The sequence below is a fragment of the Rhinopithecus roxellana genome, chromosome 17 (genome assembly GCF_007565055.1).
Source record: "Rhinopithecus roxellana isolate Shanxi Qingling chromosome 17, ASM756505v1, whole genome shotgun sequence".
NCBI classification, from domain to species: Eukaryota; Metazoa; Chordata; class Mammalia; order Primates; family Cercopithecidae; genus Rhinopithecus; species Rhinopithecus roxellana.
In genome coordinates, this window is record NC_044565.1 from 2,379,861 (window position 1) to 2,388,693 (window position 8,833).

General features: G+C 40.2%; 1 long non-coding RNA gene across 1 annotated transcript; it reads right to left on the minus strand.

Moving 5' to 3' along the window:
• Positions 1–249: 249 nt before the first annotated feature.
• Positions 250–8,371, minus strand: LOC115894362. The gene is made up of 3 exons (XR_004054485.1): positions 8,338–8,371; positions 8,169–8,241; positions 250–268 (listed from the first exon to the last, which is right to left on the minus strand). It is a non-coding gene; the product is annotated as an uncharacterized LOC115894362 (long non-coding RNA).
• Positions 8,372–8,833: the final 462 nt, after the last annotated feature.

Sequence of the window (8,833 nt, forward strand, 5' to 3'; positions counted from 1 at the left end):
GATTTATTCTGGGAAGGGAAGTTCTCTTCTATCTTGATTGAACATGACATTAGATGTGTTTTGCATAATTACCTGTCCCAGATGTTGGTCCCTCCTCTATTTCTGTGGCTATATTCAAAACAGAAGCGTTCTTTTCACTTGTAGCCTGAATGGGATTTGAAACACAATAATCAATACATAAAGTATGTTTCATAGACTATACAGTTAATAGTTCAACATATAAATGAGAGTTTAATTACCTTCAAGGCCGGTTGTTTCTCAGAAGACACTGAAAAGCAAAAGGGATACATAATCAATCATATGTAAATATGATAATGTTATCCATACATTCATGCATGGATAGCATATTAGCATCAAGTTGTCTCCTCTTGCCTGCCTGTATTAGTGTAGGCTTTGATATCTTCTACTTTTGTGTATGGGGACTGGAACATGACAGAAATACGCTGAAGAAAATAGGAATACAGGCTTCAAGAAATATACACTGACAATTTCAAACATGATATGACTTATCACATGTCTAAAACTAAAATAAAACCATGTCAATATCAATGTGGATATGCTGAGTGATGAGAACAAATGTGATCTAAAATCAGAGAGCAGTTCACACACATGGGAATCAATGTCAAACCAGGTGGTACATGCACCCACATGTCTTTCAATGCAGGATATCAGAATGATTTAGACCATTATACTGCAAACATTCATCATGCTCTTTAACATGATCGATAACTGAGAAGGTACACAATTATAGTGACACTTCATTTGAAGGTACACTTCACGTCTCTTCATTGGAAATGTCCTAACTTGTTCAGCTTGGATATGTTTGGTCAGTCCTATTAGATAATATTCATTATTTCTCAGATCCACGTAATGTAATAATTTGCCCACATTTCTTGTATTCTCTAGTTTAGCCTTCCAAAAGTTTCTTCATTTACTCCTGGCAACAAAGTATAATACACGAATCTCAATAAAAAATATCAACTATCAATTTTGACATACATATCCAAAATAAAACTGCTACAAGCATTAGATATTAATAAGCTTTTAGTTAACAAATCACTCCAAAATTCATTAACAATGACCTTTTTTTTTATTTTTTATTTTTATTTATTTTTTTTTTATTATACTTTAAGTTCTAGGGTACATGTGCATAACGTGCAGGTTTGTTACATATGTATACTTATGCCATGTTGGTGTGCTGCACCCATCAACTCGTCAGCACCCATCAATTCATCATTTATATCATGTATAACTCCCCAATGCAATCCCTCCCTCCTCCCCCCTCCCCATGATAGGCCCCAGTGCGTGATGTTCCCCTTCCCGAGTCCAAGTGATCTCATTGTTCAGTTCCCACCTATGAGTGAGAACATGAGGTGTTTGGTTTTCTGTTCTTGTGATAGTTTGCTAAGAATGATGGTTTCCAGCTGCATCCATGTCCCTACAAAGGACGCAAACTCATCCTTTTTTATGGCTGCATAGTATTCCATGGTGTATATGTGCCACATTTTCTTAATCCAGTCTGTCACAGATGGACATTTGGGTTGATTCCAAGTCTTTGCTATTGTGAATAGTGCCGCAATAAACATACGTGTGCATGTGTCTTTGTAGTAGAATAATTTATAATCCTTTGGGTATATACCCAGTAGTGGGATGGCTGGGTCATATGGTACATCTAGTTCTAGATCCTTGAGGAATTGCCATACTGTTTTCCATAATGGTTGAACTAGTTTACAATCCCACCAACAGTGTAAAAGTGTTCCTATTTCTCCACATCCTCTCCAACACCTGTTGTTTCCTGACTTCTTAATGATTGCCATTCTAACTGGTGTGAGATGGTATCTCATTGTGGTTTTGATTTGCATTTCTCTGATGGCGAGTGATGATGAGCATTTTTTCATGTGTCTGTTGGCTGTATGAATATCTTCTTTTGAGAAATGTCTGTTCATATCCTTTCCCCAATTTTTGATGGGGTTGTTTTTTTTCTCGTATATTTGTTTGAGTTCTTTGTAGATTCTGGATATTAGCCCTTTGTCAGATGAGTAGTTTGCAAAAATTTTCTCCCATTCTGTAGGTTGCCTGTTCACTCTGATGGTAGTTTCTTTTGCTGTGCAAAAGCTCTTTAGTTTAATTAGATCCCATTTGTCAATTTTTGCTTTTGCTGCCGTTGCTTTTGGTGTTTTAGACATGAAGTCCTTGCCCATGCCTATGTCCTGAATGGTACTACCTAGATTTTCTTCTAGGGTTTTTATGGTATTAGGTCTAACATTTAAGTCTCTAATCCATCTTGAATTAATCTTCGTATAAGGGGTAAGGAAAGGATCCAGTTTCAGCTTTCTACTTATGGCTAGCCAATTTTCCCAGCACCATTTATTAAATAGGGAATCCTTTCCCCATTTCTTGTTTCTCTCAGGTTTGTCAAAGATCAGATGGCTGTAGATGTGCGGTATTATTTCTGAGGACTCTGTTCTGTTCCATTGGTCTATAGCTCTGTTTTGGTACCAGTACCATGCTGTTTTGGTTACTGTAGCCTTGTAGTATAGTTTGAAGTCAGGTAGCGTGACGCCTCCAGCTTTGTCCTTTTGACTTAGGATTGTCTTGGCAATGCGGGCTCTTTTTTGGTTCCATATGAACTTTAAAGCAGTTTTTTCCAATTCTGTGAAGAAAGTCATTGGTAGCTTGATGGGGATGGCATTGAATCTATAAATAACCTTGGGCAGTATGGCCATTTTCACGATATTGGTTCTTCCTATCCATGAGCATGGTATGTTCTTCCATTTGTTTGTGTCCTCTTTGATTTCACTGAGCAGTGGTTTGTAGTTCTCCTTGAAGAGCTCCTTTACATCCCTTGTAAGCTGGATTCCTAGGTATTTTATTCTCTTTGAAGCAATTGTGAATGGAAGTTCATTCCTGATTTGGCTCTCTGCTTGTCTGTTACTGGTGTATAAGAATGCTTGTGATTTTTGCACATTAATTTTGTATCCTGAGACTTTGCTGAAGTTGCTTATCAGCTTAAGGAGATTTTGGGCTGAGACGATGGGGTTTTCTAAATATACAATCATGTCATCTGCAAACAGGGACAATTTGACTTCTTCTTTTCCTCACTGGATACCCTTGATTTCTTTCTCTTGCCTGATTGCCCTAGCCAGAACTTCCAACACTATGTTGAATAGGAGTGGTGAGAGAGGGCATCCCTGTCTTGTGCCAGTTTTCAAAGGGAATTTTTCCAGTTTTTGCCCATTCAATATGATATTAGCTGTGGGTTTGTCATAAATGGCTCTTATTATTTTGAGATACGTTCCATCAATACCGAATTTATTGAGCGTTTTTAGCATGAAGGGCTGTTGAATTTTGTCAAAAGCCTTTTCTGCATCTATTGAGACAATCATGTGGTTCTTGTCTTTGGTTCTGTTTATATGCTGGATTACGTTTATTGATTTGCGAATGTTGAACCAGCCTTGCATCCCAGGGATGAAGCCCACTTGATCATGGTGGATAAGCTTTTTGATGTGCTGCTGAATCCGGTTTGCCAGTATTTTATTGAGGATTTTTGCATCGATGTTCATCAGGGATATTGGTCTAAAATTCTCTTTTTTTGTTGTGTCTCTGCCAGGCTTTGGTATCAGGATGATGTTGGCCTCATAAAATGAGTTAGGGAGGATTCCCTCTTTTTCTATTGATTGGAATAGTTTCAGAAGGAATGGTACCAGCTCCTCCTTGTACCTCTGGTAGAATTCAGCTGTGAATCCATCTGGTCCTGGACTTTTTTTGGTGGGTAGGCTATTAATTGTTGCCTCAATTTCAGAGCCTGCTATTGGTCTATTCAGGGATTCAACTTCTTCCTGGTTTAGCCTTGGGAGAGTGCAAGTGTCCAGGAAATTATCCATTTCTTCTAGATTTTCTAGTTGATTTGCGTAGAGGCGTTTATAGTATTCTCTGATGGTAGTTTGTATTTCTGTGGGGTCAGTGGTGATATCCCCTTTATCATTTTTTATTGCATCTATTTGATTCCTCTCTCTTTTCTTCTTTATTAGCCTTGCTAGCGGTCTGTCAATTTTGTTGATCTTTTCAAAAAACCAACTCCTGGATTCATTGATTTTTTGGAGGGTTTTTTGTGTCTCTATCTCCTTCAGTTCCGCTCTGATCTTAGTTATTTCTTGCCTTCTGCTAGCTTTTGAATGTGTTTGCTCTTGCCTCTCTAGTTCTTTTAATTGTGATGTTAGAGTGTCAATTTTAGATCTTTCCTGCTTTCTCTTGTGGGCATTTAGTGCTATAAATTTCCCTCTACATACTGCTTTAAATGTGTCCCAGAGATTCTGGTATGTTGTATCTTTGTTCTCATTGGTTTCAAAGAACATCTTTATTTCCGCTTTCATTTCGTTATGTACCCAGTAGTCATTCAGGAGGAGGTTGTTCAGTTTCCATGTAGTTGAGCGGTTTTGATTGAGTTTCTTAGTCCTGAGTTCTAGTTTGATTGCACTGTGGTCTGAGAGACAGTTTGTTATAATTTCTGTTCTTTTACATTTGCTGAGGAGTGCTTTACTTCCAATTATGTGGTCAATTTTGGAATAAGTGCGATGTGGTGCTGAGAAGAATGTATATTCTGTTGATTTGAGGTGGAGAGTTCTATAGATGTCTATTAGGTCCGCTTGGTGCAGAGATGAGTTCAATTCCTGGATATCCTTGTTAACTTTCTGTCTCGTTGATCTGTCTAATATTGACAGCGGAGTGTTGAAGTCTCCCATTATTATTGTATGGGAGTCTAAGTCTCTTTGTAAGTCCCTAAGGACTTGCTTTATGAATCTGGGTGCTCCTGTATTGGGTGCATATATATTTAGGAGAGTTAGCTCTTCCTGTTGAATTGATCCCTTTACCATTAGGTAATGGCCTTCTTTGTCTCTTTTGATCTTTGATGGTTTAAAGTCTGTTTTATCAGAGACAAGGATTGCAACCCCTGCTTTTTCGTGTTCTCCATTTGCTTGGTAGATCTTCCTCCATCCCTTTATTTTGAGCCTATGTATGTCTCTGCATGTGAGATGGGTCTCCTGAATACAGCAGACTGATGGGTCTTGACTCTTTATCCAGTTTGCCAGTCTGTGTCTTTTAATTGGAGCATTTAGTCCATTAACATTTAAGGTTAATATTGTTATGTGTGAACTTGATCCTGCCATTATGATATTAACTGGTTATTTTGCTCGTTAGTTGATGCAGTTTCTTCCTAGCCTCGATGGTCTTTACATTTTGGCATGTTTTTGCGATGGCTGGTACCGGTTGTTCCTTTCCATGTTTAGGGCTTCCTTCAGGGTCTCTTGTAAGGCAGGCCTGGTGGTGACAAAATCTCTAAGCATTTGCTTATCTGTAAAGGATTTTATTTCTCCTTCACTTATGAAACTTAGTTTGGCTGGATATGAAATTCTGGGTTTAAAATTCTTTTCTTTAAGAACGTTGAATATTGGCCCCCACTCTCTTCTGGCTTGTAGAGTTTCTGCCGAGAGATCTGCTGTTAGTCTGATGGGCTTCCCTTTGTGGGTAACCCGACCTTTCTCTCTGGCTGCCCTTAAGATTTTTTCCTTCATTTCAACTTTGGTGAATCTGGCAATTATGTGTCTTGGAGTTGCTCTTCTGGAGGAGTATCTTTGTGGCGTTCTCTGTATTTCCTGAATTTGAATGTTGTCCTGCCCTACTAGGTTGGGGAAGTTCTCCTGGATGATATCCTGAAGAGTGTTTTCCAACTTGGTTCCATTTTCCCCCTCACTTTCAGGCACCCCAATCAGGCGTAGATTTGGTCTTTTTACGTAATCCCATACTTCTTGCAGGCTTTGCTCATTTCTTTTTCTTCTTTTTTCTTTTGGTTTCTCTTCTCGCTTCATTTCATTCATTTCATCTTCAATCGCTGATACTCTTTCTTCCAGTTGATCGAGTCGGTTACTGAAGCTTGTGCATTTGTCACGTATTTCTCGTGTCATGGTTTTCATCTCTGTCATTTCGCTTATGATCTTCTCTGCATTAATTAGTCTAGCTGTCAATTCTTCCACTCTTTTTTCAAGATTTTTAGTTTCTTTGCGCTGGGTACGTAATTCCTCCTTTAGCTCTGATAAGTTTGATGGACTGAAGCCTTCTTCTCTCCTCTCGTCAAAGTCATTCTCTGACCAGCTTTGATCCGTTGCTGGCGATGGGCTGCGCTCCTTTGCAGGGGGAGATGCGCTCTTATTTTTTGAATTTCCAGCTTTTCTGCCCTGCTTCTTCCCCATCTTTGTGGTTTTATCTGTCTCTGGTCTTTGATGGTGGTGACGTACTGATGCGGTTTTGGTATAGTTGTCCTTCCTGTTTGATAGTTTTCCTTCTGACAGTCAGAAGGACTGTCTGTTGGTCTGTTGGAGATTGCTTGAGGTCCACTCCAGACCCTGTTTGCCTGGGTATCAGCAGCAGAGGTTGCTGAAGATAGAATATTGCTGAACAGCGAGTGTACCTGTCTGATTCTTCCTTTGGAAGTTTCCTCTCAGGGGTGTACTCCACCCTGTGAGGTGTGGGGTGTCAGACTGCCCCTAGTGGGGGATTTCTCCCAGCTAGGCTACTCAGGGGTCAGGGACACACCTGAGCAGGCAGTCTGTCCGTTCTCAGATCTCAACCTCCGCGTTGGGAGATCCACGGCTCTCCCCAAAGCTGTCAGACAGAGTCGTTCGCGTCTGCACTGGCTCCTGCTACTTCCCCTGTTGGTCTTCAGCTGTGCGCTGTCCCCAGAGGTGGAGACTACAGAGACAGGCAGGCTTCCTTGAGCTGCTGTGAGCTCCACCCAGTTCGAGCTTCCCAGCGGCTTTGTTTACCTACTTAAGCCTCAGCAATGGCGGGCGCCCCTCCCCCAGCCTCGCTGCTGCCTTGCGGATAGATCGCGGCAGACTGCTGTGTTAGCAGTGAGGGAGGCTTCGTGGGCATGGGACCCTCCTGGCCAGGTGTGGGATATATTCTGGTGTGCCTGTATGCTTACAGCGCAGTATTGGGGTGGGAGTTACACGATTTTCCAGGTGTTGTGTGTCTCAGTTCCCCTGGCTAGGAAAACGGATCCCCTTCCCCCTTGCGCTTCCAGGTGAGGCGATGCCTCGCCCTGCTTCAGCTCTCGCTGGTCAGGCTGCAGTAGCTGACCAGCACCGATTGTCCGGCACTCCCTAGTGAGATGACCCCAGTACCTCAGTTGAAAATGCAGAAATCACCGGTCTTCTGTGTCGCTCGGGCTGGGAGTTGGAGACTGGAGCTGTTCCTATTCGGCCATCTTGCTCCGCCCCCTCAACAATGACCATTTTAGGAGTCAATTAATGAATTCAACATTATTTTTCCTTTCAAAGTAGTCTTGTTTGGAGAATCATGATGATCTCCAAAGAATTTTCTTTTAATAGCCATTTTATTCAAAAGTGAGCTTTTTGAACAATGAAGCCAATGTGTTCATAGTCAAGTTTATCTTTTTTATCACTGAAATCAACAAAACACATTCTCTGATGCCCAATAGTAACAAAGAGGAGTAATGAGTCAGTGTGGTTTCTCCCAATTCTATCATTGTTTCCTGCTTCCAATAGTTTCTGGAGCAGCCACAATCAAATCTTCTTCTATGCAAATATTCCAAATGCATCTGAAGTGAGTTCACTAAGATTTCCTTAGCAGAAACACCAAAATTACATAAATTACATCTTTTTCCTTCTTCCTGCCTCACAATCCCTCTTCCTTGAGGAAAATAATTGCTACATCTGTGGTATCATTAGCTGTCCTCCTACAGTGTGTATGGGTTATTACAATCACTTCTTCCCTCTGCTTTTTGCAATACAGTCTGATGCCTATAATATTTATTACTTCATCTCTTTCTTATTTTCCTCTTGATGAAAACATGCTGTAGAATTAAAGCAAAATTAAGTTGTCCCCTCAGCCCGTTATGTCTTGAACTGCTCTCCAATAGTACTTCTTCCGAATTTCAATATAGGGAAGTCTATAATCTTGCTACTCAGATCATGGCCAAGCATCAGCAGCAACTGCAGCACCCGAGTACTTATTGCAAGTACACAATCTCAGAAGTGCTGAATTGGAAAGTGCAGCTTCAATGGGCCACCCCCACTAATTTATTCGGGGAAGAGACATTCTCTTCTATCTTGAGTGAACATGACATCGAACATGTATTGCTAAATTACCTGTCCCAGATTTTTGTCCATCCTTTATTTCTGTGGCGATATTCAAAATAGAATCTTTCTGGTCACTTGTAACCTAAATGGTATTTGAAACAAAATTATCGATACATAAAGTATGTTTAATAGACTGTATAAATATAATAGTTCAAAATGTAAATGAGAGTTTAGTTACCTTACAGGCTGGTTGTTTCTCAGAAGACACTGAAAAACAAAAGAGATACACAGTCAATCATATGTAAATACGATAATATAATGCGTACACTCATCCTGTGCTAGCTTCAGGCTGTATCCTCCTGCCTGTAATAGTGTAGGCTTTGATGTTTTATACTTTGTTTCTTGGGACTAAACGTGAAGGAAATACACTGAAGAAAATAGGAATACAGGCTTCAAGAAATATACTCTGACAATTTCAAACGTGATACGACTTGTCGTATGTCTAAAACTAAAATAAAACCATGTCAATATCAATGTGGATATGCTGAATGATGAGGACAAATGTGATCTAAAATCAGAAAGCAACTCACACACGGGAATCAATGTCAAAGCTGGTGGTACATGCACCCGCATGTCTTTCATGCAAGATATCAGAATGATTTAGACCATTTTACTGCAAACATTCATCATGCTCTTTAACTTGATCGATAACTGAGAAGATACACAATTACAAT